The 14,914-nt window shown below is 44.3% G+C and overlaps 1 long non-coding RNA gene across 1 annotated transcript; it reads left to right on the top strand.

Annotated features, from left to right (window-relative positions):
- The first annotated feature begins 7,115 nt into the window (after window positions 1-7,115).
- Window positions 7,116-14,348, top strand: LOC102551752 (uncharacterized). The gene is made up of 3 exons (XR_350779.5): window positions 7,116-8,591; window positions 12,529-12,745; window positions 13,524-14,348. It is a non-coding gene; the product is annotated as an uncharacterized LOC102551752 (long non-coding RNA).
- The last annotated feature ends 566 nt before the right edge of the window (window positions 14,349-14,914 follow it).

Here is a 14,914-nt window from a genome sequence, read left to right as displayed (position 1 = left end):
AGAATAAAACTGGGGCACATTACACACACACACACACACACACACACACACACACACACACACACACACTTTATCTTGAAAGATAACACACCTACTCTAAGATCTACTTTGGTTGTCTGTTTTGCAGGGTTTTTTGTTTTTTTTTTTTTTTTGTTGTTTTTTTTTTTTTTTTTTTTTTGCTGTTGTTTGGGTTTTTCAAGATAGGATTTCTCTGTCTAGTTCTGGTTGTCCTGGAGACACCTGCCTCTGCCTCCTGAGTGCTGGGAATAAAGGTATGACTTTTCTTAGCAAAGGTCCTGGTGAGGTCAGAAGCCAGAGACCAGGACTGGCCAACCCAAGTTGCCAGAGTCTCTGGAGTGAATCAAAGCTCTCTCATGACACCCTCTTGTCCTATAACCAGAACAACCTTTGCAGGACAGATGGCAGATACACACAGTGCGAAGTAGTCTGCCCATGGACCCTAGAAGGCTTGGTAGATGTTCTTGGAGCAATGCCCTACCATTATCCACAGTGAGAAGAACTTGGCTTGGATAGCCTCTCCAAGGGGAAGAAGCTCAGGTGTGTAGAATGGTTTGGATGAAATATCCCCAATAGATTCATGGTTCAGGGGCTTGGTCCATAGCTGGTAGTTATTTTTTGGAAGCTGTGCATGCCTTAGGAAGTCAGGCCCAGGAGGTAGAAGTAGGTGCCTAGGAGTACATTTTCAAAAGGTCATAGCCCGGCACCTTGCTCCAGCTTCTCTCTGCTTCCTTGTGAGAAGGGATTCTTCTACCCTGCTTTTACCACTGTGGATTCCGCCCTGTCTTCCCCACCAAGATGGGCTGCATTCCTCAGAACAGTGAGCCAAAGCAAATTTTCTTTCCTTCCATGTGTTGCTTTTAGCAGACATTTTGTCACAGTGACAATAACTAATGCAGCTGTGTGTGCACCCCCCAGAGGCCTTCGGCTTCTGAGATGCAGATAGATATTAAATATCACGAGCACATCTGTATTACTGGGATTTCATTGGGAATCTATGAAAGGGTATTTTGCTTATTCTTTAGATCTGGGGCTCTAATTTCTACTGTGAAGTTACTAGAGTGTGTCAAGATCAAGTCTGGAACTTCCGTGGCTGTTTACCGCCCCAGCTCTAGCTTCTAGCTACAGTCTTGATAGGCAGAAAGCTGTCAATAGATACTTGTTAGCCAGATGAATGCATGGCTTATGTGGGTGGGAGAACTAGACAGGTAACCAGAGGGAGCTGACCCTGAGTGTGTGGGAGTAGGGTGAGGAAGCCAGTGTGTAGGAATGCCACACTCTATCTCATGGAGATGGAGGTGACACTTTCAGTTGGGTGTTTGTGACTTTCTAGTATTTTGGCACAGTAAGACTTCCAAGGGAGTGTTGACGAATCAGAGTTTGTTCGGAATTCATGCCTTGCGATTCTGTGTGCTCTACTATGTGGGACTGTTGTGGAAAGCCCTCCCCTCTCTACCCGGATACAGGCTAATTAGCAATCAAGCTGCTGAGGTGTTCTGGAGATTTACTGAAGGCTGACGAAGATGACCTTTGATTCATTGGAAAACAAAATTAGGAAGTGTGTACAATTCTTTCTAATAATCTCCACTTCTTAATGAGGCTTGGAACTCTGCCAGGGAGCTAAGCAGGCATGCGAGCCTGCCTTCTCAGGCTTTAAAAAAAAAAAGATGTGGTTTTCATTGGTAGAGATTGCACCTAGCTGAGAAAGAAAAATAACTACTGGGTTGTTCCCTCAAGCCCCTTGCTGTTAGAACCTTATGTGTGAAACTGCAGAAAAAAGCACCCAGTTTTAATTACAATCTGTGACCATATTTCCCTTTAGAACTAGGGCCCAGCCCAGCTGGGCTTGAGGTTATGAGTCTCATGCACAGCACTGGGCTGTTTATAGCAGGCGCATGTCTGCCATGTGCTGAGGGGAAATATTAATGAACTGTCCTGGGAAATTGACTCCTTAGCCTTTAATAAAATTTGTTAAATGTGTGTAGAATTGACAACTTGTATCCTTCATCTAGATTTATTTACTCAATTCGCTTCTTTCTTTGCTTGCCAATTTATTATGATTTATATATTATATAATATATAACATACAACATATAGTATATCATATATAATCTATTACAATAGATTATATATGCATGTGTGTGTGTGTGTGTGTGTGTGTGTGTGTGTAAACCATGTTGTGCATGTGGAGGTTAAAAGTCAAATGGATTCTCTCCTATCACCATGTGGGTTCCAAAGATCAAAATCAGGTTATCTGGTTTGTTGGTGAGTGCTTTTACCTGCTGAACATACTGCTGTCCTGAATATATATTTTAGATAATACACACATATGTCGACATATAAAAATCATTTAAGGACAAGTTGTAGCTGATGAGTCTCTTCACTTTAAATCTCATCCTTCAGCACGTACTTTCTGGGAGCAAAGGGCGTTTATCTTAGCGTGATATAATAAAAATGTGTATGTATTTACTGTCTGCCTCTGGTTTCTTCTCACAGCTCCTAAATCTCTTGGAACTTTCTGGGTGTTCAGGGTATCACTTGTCCTAGTGAGGAGAGTCTTGGTAGCTCCTAGACAGCTTCTTAATAGAGCTGGATACCAGAAAGATCAAACTGTGGTTAGAAACCTACAACTCTCAACCCTTCTTCCTCTCCTCCTGGAAGGGGCCAGGAATCAGATATTAAATGAGATTTAATCATGTGAGAATTTCTGTAAGGTGTAGGCACAGAAATTCATAGCAACATGGTCCAGAGAGTTTCTGGAGTCATCCGGGGTAAATGGAGAGGGTGTTCCTTCCAGATCTCATCTCTTACACCGCTTCCTCTGGTTCTTTATCCAGTAGCTTATTAGAGCAATTTTCAACCTGTGGGTCTTGACCCCACTGGGGCGGGGGTCACATATCAGATATCATACATATCAGATATTTCTCCTCACTAGGAAAAAACAAGTGATATTTACATTATGACTTGCAACAGTAGTGAACTTACAGTTATGAAAGAGCAACAAAATAATTTTATGTTTTGGGGTCACATCAGCATGATAAACTGTGTTAAAGTATTGCACCATTAGGAAGGTTGAGAACCACTGGCTTATGATCAAGTAGTACATATATGCTCGCCTGAACTTTAGGACATACTCCAGTAAGTTCTTGAGCTTGTGTGCTGGGTGGAAGGGCCAGAGAAATGCGTGAGTTACAGCCAAGTCAGACAGAAATGTGGCAACCTGGGAGCCCTCTTCGTAGTTGGTATTTGAAGTAGAGGCAGCCTGGTGGGACTGAGTGTTTCATCAGAGGGATCACCCCTTGTGAGAGGTGGACAAATGTCATAGCTGAACTGGAGAAAAGTCATTTGGTTTCTAGAGTCTTGGAGAATTGCTTGGTATGGAAACAAAATGTAATGTCAAAAGTCAAGGTGGCCAACCAACCAATCAAACCACGGCTTCACACCCAGCCAACCAATCAAACCACAGCTTCACTCCCAGAATTGAAAGGTGTGAGTATAAAGTGAGGAGGAAGATATGGGCGTTTAGCCTTTTCACTAATATAAGTAGGATTCTATTATTAAAGTTGATAAAAATAAACATATAAGCTCCATAATATTGCTTATATTCAAATACCCTAACCTGTCCTATGACTGTTTCATAATTAGTTTTTTTAAAACTGTGATTTGATTCATCAAACATATTAGAACTGGTAGTTAGGTCTAAATCTTTGAAAATCTAATACTTCTTTTGTATGACATTAACTGTTGGAAGAGCACAGGCCAGGTCCTAGCTCTTAGGATGCCACACATCCTTGGTTCTTGCCTCCAGACACTGTCACATTGTCTTGTATATGATTTTTCTTTCTGTGTTCTCATATCTTATCTGCTCTTCTGTTTGCTGTACTTCCTCAGAACTGGTCATGAGGTCTAGGGGGTTTGCTTTGATGCCCTTGGTGAAGGTTTCACAGACAGGGTAGTTTGCATTGCTGGTCATCCCAGTACCCAGCAGTTGATCTGATCACTTGGCTAAGGTATTAACATCAAGATGTCTCTATGCTGAGCCTACACACCACCTTGCAGGGAGCCAGGCTTGCAATGGAGTGACACATTGGCATGTCTGAACATTCTGCCACCCAGAGATGATGCTGGTCTGACTCAGTCGATACACTGTGCCTACCAAGTGGAGCTTTTCTGTCCTTTCTCCATCCTGCAGCTGGTGACATTCCACAAGGAAGACGTCTTTCTCCATCCCCCATTCCCAGCCTCTTGAGAAAGTTATCTCAAGTCTCTCCGCTTTCTTTTGAGTTCAATCTCCCCTCTCAGAAGTGGGGAGAGTCAGCGAGGTAAAACGCATTGTGCAGACTGCATTAACATGCACACAAGGTGCAGTGCATCTTGTCAGCAATGGGCAGTGGAAACTGGCAATTAGTGAGTATTGCCCCAGTGAGTGAAACAATGAGCAAGGGCCTAAAACATTTCTAGGTGCCTTAACAAGTCTGTCTGTCTTAATCTATGATGTCTGTGCATATGCAAGGCATAGTATGCATTTGGAGGTCAGAGCATGACTTTCAGGAGTCAATTCTCTCTCCCTCCATCTCTTTTATTAGGTAGGGTCTCTCTTGTTTCTGTTGTCCAGTGTACTTCAGTCTAGCTAGTCTATGGGTTTCTAGGAAATTCTCTTGTCTCTATGATCCATTCTGCTGTAGGGGCACTAGGATTATAGATGCTTGACACTGCCTCTGGCTTTTTATGTGGGTTCTGAGGATTAAACTCGGATCATCAGACTTGTGTGGCTGGTGTTTTCACTTTCTGAGCATCTCCTTAGCCTAGCAGTACATTTTTGTGCTGGATTGGCCCAGGAAGTGGCACTATTAGGAGGTGTGGCCTTGTTAGAGGAGATGTGGCCTTGTTGGAGGAGGTGTGGCCTTGTTGGAGGAGGTGTGGCCTTGTTGGAGGAGGTGTGGCCTTGTTGGAGGAGGTGTGGCCTTGTTGGAGGAGGTGTGGCCTTGTTAGAGGAGATGTGGCCTTGTTGGAGGAGGTGTGGCCTTGTTGGAGGAGGTGTGGCCTTGTTGGAGGAGGTGTGGCCTTGGAGGAGGTGGGCTTTGATACTCTTTTTCTAGATGCCTGTGGATGGTCTTCTCCTGTTTGCTGTGGAGAATTTTTGGTGCCACTTCAAGGATATTGGCAAGAATCTGACACTGAATTAGGACAAGCAAGTATGCTTAAGATGAACACAGCTGAGAAATGTGTTTTTTGTTTCTTGATGGTCTTGTTAAGTCCCTGAATATAGTGATCATGGGACTTTTTTTGTGTGTCTTGTTTGTTCCTTGACTACTTTGTCTTCTGACCTAGAACTGACCCTATTCTTTGCATGTACCTAGAATGGTATAAAAGCAGACTAGACAAAAATAAACCTGCTTCAGCTCTAGCTGGGGTCATGTTTTAATGTTGTCTAATTGTCTTTTCTGTTTTTAATCATCACTCTCTCCCTTGAGACTCTATTGACTGACTGAGCTGGCTTGCTCAGTCTGCCTTTGGATGAAGATGTAGAACTCTCAGCTCCTCCAGCACCATGTCTGCCTGGATGCTGCCATGCCCCTGCTTTGATGATAATGAACTGAACCTCTGAACCTGTAAGCCTGACCCAATTAAATGTTGTCCTTTATAAGAGTTGCCTTGGTTGTGGTGTCTGTTGAAATTAGCAAAACCCAAACTAAGACAATTTTTTAATGCAAAGCTGCATTATAAGCAGAATTGATTGATTGAAGATTAAACTTGAGGCAGGGTCTCAAATAGCCCTGACAAGCCTTACTATAGCTGAGGATAGCATTGAACTTCCTTCTGTTTCCTCCTTCTAAGTGCTAGGTTGCATAAGGGTGCACCCTGCCAAATTCCCAAATTCTTCTTTTTAGTTCTTTAAAATATCTTCATGGGGGCTGGCTTAATTGGTGAAGTGTCTGCCATGGAAGCCTGAGGACTTGAGTTCAAATCCCATCCCTCATGTAAAATAGTAGGAGTGATCACATGCACCTGCAGCTCTAGGTGGATCCCTGGAGCTAACTGGCTATCTACTGTAGACAGCTGGTGAGTATCAACTTCACTGAGAGACCCTGCCTCAAAACATGAACCTCTAGTTTCCACATTCTCTCTCTCTCTCTCTCTCTCTCTCTCTCTCTCTCTCTCTCTCTCTCTCTGTGTGTGTGTGTGTGTGTGTGTGTGTGTGTGTTCTTAGGTCCTGCTGTGCTCCACATCTCCAGTCACACAGAGAAAGTCATGTCCTCCTTCTTCAGAATCCTCTGTCCATGTAATTTCCAAAATGCTAGAAAATGGTTCTCAGCCTTTGCTCTTTCAGTACCATTTGGAGATATGGGGACATGTTGGGTTGTCACAGATGTAGGGCATAGAAGCTACAGATATCTGGAGTCAGAGGTCAAGGATATTAGTATCCATTCTAAAAGACATTGGTCAGCATTTATGGGTTGACCCTAAGTACACGCCTTCCACACAGGTTTCTCATTCTGAGAAACCATAGAGCAGGACGACAGAGGCTCTGATAGAAAGGAGAAAAGGTTAGAGCTGTGCAGGAAAGGATGATGCGGGTAGAGAAAGTAAAGGCCCCACTTCAGTCTTCACCTCACCTCCCCTCTCTGCTCTTGGAAGGATCTAAGTCAGTAAGTAGTTCACCTTCCAAAGTTGGAAGCTGCCAGCAAATGGAACTGCCACATCTCCTGGGGCTCTCCTCACCTTCAGGGTAGTCTGGCTTTCTCTCCTCCACTCAAGCCAACATGGCATGCAGGACTGTCTCCCTTGCTAGCCAGCACAATCCTTGAATGATTAGGTGCCCATGACATCTACAGTGTATCGCTTTGCCACATGTGCAGTGTTCAGCCTGGGCCGGGACACTTCTGCAAGTGGTCTCTAGCCCACTGCCTCCGGGGATGTGGCCGTCGCTTGCCCTGGCAAGTTGCACAGCGTCCCTTGCCTCTTTATATGCACTTCTGTCATGTAAAGTGAGGTGTTTTGAAATGATGACATCATCTGTTGCAGATTGGGGCCCTAAAAGATTCTTTTCCACAAATACATACCCCTTTCTTTTAAAAGTAAACAGAATAAAGGACTACCAGGCAGGCAAAAAACCATAATGTTTAATAATTCTTAAACTTTAGGTATTTTTTTTAATTTTTTTTGAAAATCCCAATTATCTTAGGGAATTGGAATGTCAGAAAAAGAAGTAAATGCTGAAATAGTTGGTGCTTTTCTTCATTCCCCAGGCTCTCTTTCCTACTTCTTCCTAAAAAAGAAAGCTTCAATCCAAAGCATGTTGTTTTTCTCATGTGAAGAAATATTGTTTCTTATCCTTTACTCAACTAACAAGTGCATTTACAAATGATTTTAACTGTTACAAGATGGTTTATTATCCACTGAAATTTTAGAAGTCGCAGAAATTAAAGAAAATTACTAGTATCTCTGTTACAGAAAAAACAAACAAACAAACAAACAAACAAACAAAAAACCCAAATCCACAAGCAGAGAGTTCCTCCTACTTAGTTTCTTTTCTCTGTATTTTTGGATACAACTCCAATCATAATTTTGTTTTCTAAATTCAAACTCACAAACTTTTAAAACATTAGATCATAGGGAGTTTTTCAAAGACACTCTAAGCCCTCTCTGAAGTTACTTTGTATTGTTTTTATTTATACAATTGATTTTGAGGTGTGTATATGGGATCTGGAGAGATGGGTCAGCATTCAAGAGAGCTTATAGCTCTTGTAGAGAACCTATGTTTACAATCACTGTAATTCACACTGAGGGAGGGGGGTCTGGCGCCCTCTTCTGGCCACCACCAGGACCTGCACTCACGTGCACATTCTTTCACACATGGACAGTTAAAATAAAACAAGAACGTTTAAGGATCTGGTGATAAAAGGTCGGAGTGTGCCTTAATTTCAGCCTCATTTCTGGAGGAAGTTTTGGTTAGGTATAGCATTCTTTTTTTTTTTTCCAGAGCTGGGGACCGAACCCAGGGCCTTGCGCTTGCTAGGCAAGTGCTCTACCACTGAGCTAAATCCCCTAGGTATAGCATTCTTGTATTAGAGAATTTCAGAAATAATTTCTGCCTGTCATTTAGAATCCATGGTGAGAGATTCACAGTCACCTAAAGGACCGCTTCTCTGTGGGTATCACATCATCTTTCTGCAACAGATTCAAATGCCCAGCAGAGCTGCCTCTCTGGTCTCTGTAAGCAAAGCTTCCCCTGGGACTCGTTTAGTCCATACCTGCTACAAAGCTCTAGGGTTTGCTGTCTGGTGTCTAGCTAGGTAATTCAGGGGTAGGGATCTGGGATGCCCACTGCTGTATCTGTATTTCTCCCAGTTTTGATGTCCTTTCTCACTTCAGATGTTATGATTTATTTTTCAGAGTACTCTGCAGCTCTGCTTCTCTTCTGTCTTGGGTTTTAATTGCTATCTGCAGAAGGTTTGGTAGGATGGACTTCCCAGACAGACTCAAAAGTCTGACAAATCATTTTTCATGGCTGCTTATTATTCCAGCAAGCACCTGGACCCTGACTCACTGAAAGTTTCTCCAATTGGATTGTAAGCCATTTCCATTTTACCTTGTTATAAATGAACAGGGGCTTTCTTTTGTGTTTAAACCATTGTCTAGTAAGAAGTATGTGTGAGTAGAATTAGTGTATCAAACAATATGGTCATTCTTGGATCCATATGCTTTCTTCTGCCTGGAGTACTCAATGACGTAATTCCCCACAAGTGGACCTTTCTGCCACTCATCTGCTGTCATCTGCTGCACACACTGACTACATCGGCTTGTTTTAATGTCTTCACAGCTCATGTCTCTCTGTATTTATATTTAGTTATGTACTTATTTTGAGACATGTTTCCCAGGCTGGCCTCCAACTTGCTATGTAGTTAAAGATGGCCTTGTTGGGCAGTAATACTGCTGTGTGTCAGATGGTGTTATCTTATTCTGATGGCCCAGATTAAGTATGTGATGGAAGGGCTCAGCCCCCATGATAGCCATCTAAGGGTCTTAGGGCTCCAGTAGAGCCTTCAACTTGCTTCTTCTGTAAAACGTGTGGAGGAATTCATTTCTCTCTTCACCGTCCCAGAAGAGCACATTGCTAGGAACAAGCTGGCTGGTAGCTGCAATGGTTCTATTACAGCTAGAGGCAGCGTGTCTGCTACGACAACAGGAAAACGTCTAAAGTCCAGCGGAGCCCTTGCCAGCCTTCTGCACAGCGTGGCAGTAAAATCCAAGGCTCTTTCCAAAACTCTCTCCAACTCTCCAATGGATTTGCAATGCTCCACTTGAAAAGAAAGGCTGGGTGTAAGAAGTGATTCTATAATTTAATGATTTTCAGTGACATTAAAATGTTAGTCACTGTAACTTCCCTCCCTGTGCCTGAGCCATCAGAGCTGATCCTTAATTAGCAATGGAATAAAAAGGTATTTGCCGTGGGCCTCTCGAGAGCTGCTTCAGAAACTCTAAAATGTTCTGAGTGTTGGGGTGTCTGGAGACTATGTAGACCTGACTTCACCGCCTCCCTCCCTCTCTGCCTGCTCTCTGAGTGACCATGAGGTCCCCACCCCCCACTGAACCACTAAAGTTTCAGCTCCAATTCCCATTCTTGCCTCTTTCCTGTCCCCATATTTCCATCTGTCAAGCTCTGTCTCTGCCCACTCTACCCAGCAAGTAACTGGAATCTAGAAGGGAAGGAAATAGCAGAGCCAGTAGGAGCAGGAGCTGAAGACATCCTTGAGCTAACTGAGTCAGATAGAGCTAACCAGCACCCCGTTGATGCCTGCTGCTTTCCAGTCTCTGAACTTGGTGGGAGGGATTCACAGTCACAGGCCTCCAGAAACATCCCTGTTAAAAGGATCAAAGGCATTCTGATAAGTCACACTGCTAAAGAGAGTTCAGTCGCCTTCAGAAAAGCTTGTATGTCACAATCTGAGGAAGATGGCCAACCGTAATGGATAAGAAGGAATGCCTTGGGACTGTTACTGGGGATGATGTGTTGGAGACCTTACCACACCTAGTCGGGTGTGTGTATTTGAGGAGAGAAATGGGGATGCCAACAGGGTGACTCTGTAGCTCTGGCTACTTTCATCATTTACACCTGGTCATAGAATCTCTCAATCCAAAGCCTTATCTAGTGCATAGCTCATCCACAGAGGGGCTCCTGAACACCTAGACATACTCCATGGATCCTGATTGATCACACAGGTAATAATTGCTCATCCCTAGCTCCTTGGCACACAACTGAAGCTCATCAACGGACAGTATGAACAACTAGGGATGGAAGGCCAGCCTTGGTGCTTCCCTTATGTAGCAATTAGGCCTTGCATGGACAATTTTCCTCCCCAAAGTCTAATTGCAACATTGAACTCCAAGCCTTAGAAGAGAGCAGGCCATAAGCCACAAGCCCTGGACTCCACCAGCTTCCAGAGTTGGAAGCTCAGAGGCCCCAGGAGAGGTTCAGAGTCAGGATCCTGATGTCAGATGTCAGCTTCCAGGGCAGAACACTGCTCAAGGCCAGTGTAGACTTTCCTGAAAAATCCCCAGAGGGTTCAGTGAGACCCCAGGAATAGGGTTGCATGGTAGTCTCCTAAGCAACCCAAGCTAGAAAATGGAATATTCATGGATTACTTTCTGATTCTGTGGTGATTTGAATAAAAATCTCCCATAGGCTGATAGGGAGTGGCAATGTTAGCAGCAGGTGTGGCCTTGCTGGAGTAGGTGTGGCCTTGGAGGAAGTGTGCTACTGAGGGGTGGGCTACGAGGTTTCAGAAGCTTAGGTCAGGCCTAGTGACTCACTGTCTCTTTCTGCAGCCTACAGATCCAGACATAGAACTCTCAGCCACCTCTCCAGCACCATATGTGCTTGCATGCCCCCAAGCTTCCTACCATGGCAATAATGGACTAAACCTCTGAACTGTAAATGTTTTCCTTTATAAGAGTTGTTGTGGTCATGGTGTCTGTTCACAGTAACAAATTCCTTATATAAGCCACAGTCTCCCATTGTATTTTTGTGATTGGTATTCAAAGTAATACTTATTGAGTGTCTGCCATGGGGGGATTCCAGGAGTATATGGAATGTGTGGGAGTGGAATTGACAGCTCAGGAGAAGAGCCGAGCTTGATAACCCTATGAGCAAACATCTACATGCACGTCATTTGAAGCCACAGGCATGGATGGAATGAGAACAAGAAAGCCAGATACAGCCAGCACTGATATGCACAGATGTGCAAATCTCAGCAATGGCCAGGGAATGCTGACAGAACTCAGGCATATGCAATCCCAGAATACAGAATAGAAGGGTGTTCAGGAAGAAGCCAGTGTTGAAGTGCTTTCCTGAAGATGGACCAAGAAGTAGACAGTTAGGTTTAACCTCGTAGAGTAAACAGATGACCTTGGCAAGCACCAGTTTGACCTTCAGTTTGAAACCATTCATTCTCTCCCCTCCCCTATCCACAAAGAGAGCTAGAGAGCCCCCCAACACACACACACACACACACACACACACACACACACACACACACACACACACACACACACACACAAGTTTATATGTGCCATGCTTCAGGCCAAGTCATCAGGTACCAAGTATCTGCCCTTCAGGATGCACTCTAGATCCCCAGGGAAGGAATGCTTTTAGCCTAATGGACCAGTGCCTACCCTGGTGAATCAGTTGTAGCCCAAGGGTGTGGAGTCTTATGGTATTTGGGCTAGAAACAGTTTCTAGAGGATGGGATGGGCTGCCTCCTGAACTGGACCCATGCCAAAAAGACGCCCACAGCATCAGGTTAACAGTCTGTCCTCAGCATCTTCCAGGGCTTTGTCTCCATGGACCTGGAGCTGCTGGTCACCATGGAAACAGAAGCTTTTGTTCACCACTTCCTCTCCTCCTTTTTCTCGCTCCTCCTCCTCCTCCCCCTCTCTTTCTTTCCTGTCTCCCACCCACTTGCTCCCCTCCCTCTCATTCTTTTCTTCTATTTTTATTCCTCTTTTTCCATCTCACTTGCCCTGATTTCTTCACCCAGAAGAAAAAAAATCGAGGAATGTTTTATTATTTAGCCTTGTTAGCCACCTTTAATTCCCTTTGTGGGAATGAGGGATCAAACACACATCCATATATTCATTTGGCTGCATCCACATACCGCCTACACACATAAACACATTTATGAAGCAGTGATCCTGTGCTTTTTTACTAAGTCAGTACTACTCAAGTAATTATCAGCAAAAGAAGAAGAAATAAGGGAACTGTGTCTTACCCTGTCATTCACCAAATGCTATTTGGAGTGTGAGGATTTTTTTTTCTTATCTATCCTGAAACTCCACATTTAGACAAAGCACCGTTCCTTTGGCAGATCTGTGCCTAACTAACTTATAACAGCAAGGGCGTAATTGCTCCTATCTTAATAAACATAGCTGTCAGTCATGCTTAGCTAAAAATACACTCATTGCCTCTTTTATTTTATGTGTACACAAAACCCATCTCGAATCTTCCAGGAAGCCTCTGCCAAACTCCATAGTCATGAGTCAAACTGAAGCAAGATTCCAATGCATCAGGACCCGAGTGCTCTTGTGTTACATCGAAGAGGCAAAAGGACCCTTGGACAATTCTGGATGGAGACTGCCTAAACCCTGGGGGTCCTGAGGATGAGGGCTTAGGGCAGCTTGAGTTAATTTCCTTCTGCATCCTCACAGCACGGAAGAGCTCAAATGGGTATGTTTGCCCTCATATTCTTGAGCCTTCCTCAACGGGTGAGCCTTGTGGTGAACACTTGCTAGAATTTCAGTGTAAAACGTCCCCCTAGGCTCCTGTGTTGAACACTTGGTCCCTAGGTTGGGGGAGGTACATTTAGATGAAGAAAGTAGGCCATTTGGACTGGGTCCTTGGTGGTGTCTTGTCCCTGGCCCCTTCCTTCTCTTTCTCTGCTTCCTGTCTGTTGTGAGGTAAAGAAGCTCTTATACCACAGGTTCCTGCTGCTAGGTCCTGGTCATCTGCATGGGGACATGTGACCAGAAACAGAGCCCTCTGAAACCATGAGCCAAAGTCTTGCCTCTTTTAAGCTGCTTTTGTCAGGCATTTTAGTTATAGTGATGGAAAGGTAACAATTACAGAAACAGAGAGGGTAGGTATCACATGTAAAAAGAGGCTCCGACCATCAGGGCAGCATGGCCATTAGCTCAGCCTTGACTCTGCCTCTTGGGCAATGTCTCAAGAGAGCATGTCTGTAGAATACCAGAGCACAGTCTCCTTTGCAACTCACAGGACTCAGAGAGAGAGTTGTAAATTCAATGGACATAAGCATTCCTCCGCTGTGGGCTACTGGTGTTGTGGGGAATGGTGTTCAATAAATGATACCTGGGAATGGTGTTCACAGATACTTCAGAGATATGTTGCCTGCCTGGTAACACCTAAGTAAGTGCTTTGTGTGACCTGAGGTTTCTCCCCAATGTCTCTTTGACCTCACTTCTTGCCATCCTCTATGTTCATTCAGCAGAACCATCTGAGGAGTCCTGAAGACAGAGTCCTGGAGGCAGAAGACTCTCCTCTCTGGATTCTTGGAAAGAGTGATCCTTTCTACATACCTCTTTGCTTGATACTCATGACTTGGACTCAGCTGTATCATTGCTGTTTCCTGTGGAACTTCACTGATGTTTAAGACCATGGAGGAGTCCACAGGATGGGCTCAAGGTATTCTCATGGCATTGTTCATGGTTGGTGCCTTCTCACTTGTGTGCTGCATTAGCTTCATTGGGGGCTGAAGTGCTTAAGACTTAGTAATTGCCCTTATGTGTTTAATACAGTGCTAGCAAGAAAGTCATCACTTTGGACATAGCAGAAGAAACTGCTGTCTGTCACGGCTTAAATTGTGTCCTTTTAAAAAGATGTTCTGGGGCTGGGGATTTAGCTCAGTGGTAGAGCACTTACCTAGGAAGCGCAAGGCCCTGGGTTCGGTCCCCAGCTCCAAAAAAAAAAAAAAAAAAAAAAAAAAGATGTGCTGAAGTTCCAAGTCTTGGTGTCTGTGCATGTAATGGTCCTCAGAAACAGGGTCTTTGGTGATGTCATGAAGTAAGGATGAAGTCATTAGGCTTCATCTGAATTTATTAGAAAAGGGATAAACGCTGGATATTGTCCAGCCTTGTATGGAGAATACCACATGGAAACAAAGCTGTGTAAAGAGTGGGCAGAGCTTGGAGGCAAATGGCCACAACCAGGAGCACCTGTGGCCACCAGAAACAGGAAGAAATAGGAAGTATCCTTTGCAGGGTCCTATGAAGGGTGTGGCCTGGAATGTAAGGGGTTGGGGACTACACTCTGGGAGAAGACCAGTCAAAGTGGGTATCAAGGTATGCCTCTACCTGACCTCCAAAGGTCATCCTATGAACACATGAGAATACCTCTCACAGACCCTGGGGAAGCTACAGACCATCTGCTGTGTGGCTTCTGCTTTCAAAGAATAGGCTGGGGGCAGGGGTTGGGGAGAGCAGCATAGCTCCAGTCAGTCACTTGTGTTTCATCTTTTCTGGCTTATTTTATGAGGCCAGAGTGACTTGTTGAGAGTCCCTTGGGGAGCTTTTATTGGTTTTTCATATGAGTCATGCTTCTGATGTTGAGGGCTGATTGTCAACCTCTTGCATATGGGGAATTGTCAATAAAGACTAAACAACAGAGAGAGAGAGAGAGAGAGAGAGAGAGAGAGAGAGAGAGAGAGAGAGAGAGAGAGAGAAAGAGAGAAAGAGAGAGAGGAAATCTGGAGGCTTTGCATAGTCCATCCATTAGGCAATGTCAAACCTGAGCAGCAGCCCCAATATATGACCAGATAGGATGTAAGTGACACGGCATGCCTGGGCATGATGCCATCTAATTGCTTTATTCAGCATAGAT

The sequence above is a fragment of the Rattus norvegicus genome, chromosome 1 (genome assembly GCF_036323735.1).
Source record: "Rattus norvegicus strain BN/NHsdMcwi chromosome 1, GRCr8, whole genome shotgun sequence".
NCBI classification, from domain to species: domain Eukaryota; kingdom Metazoa; phylum Chordata; class Mammalia; order Rodentia; family Muridae; genus Rattus; species Rattus norvegicus.
The sequence above is the reverse complement of the archived record's forward strand: the minus strand, read 5'-3'. Positions and strand labels throughout refer to the sequence as shown.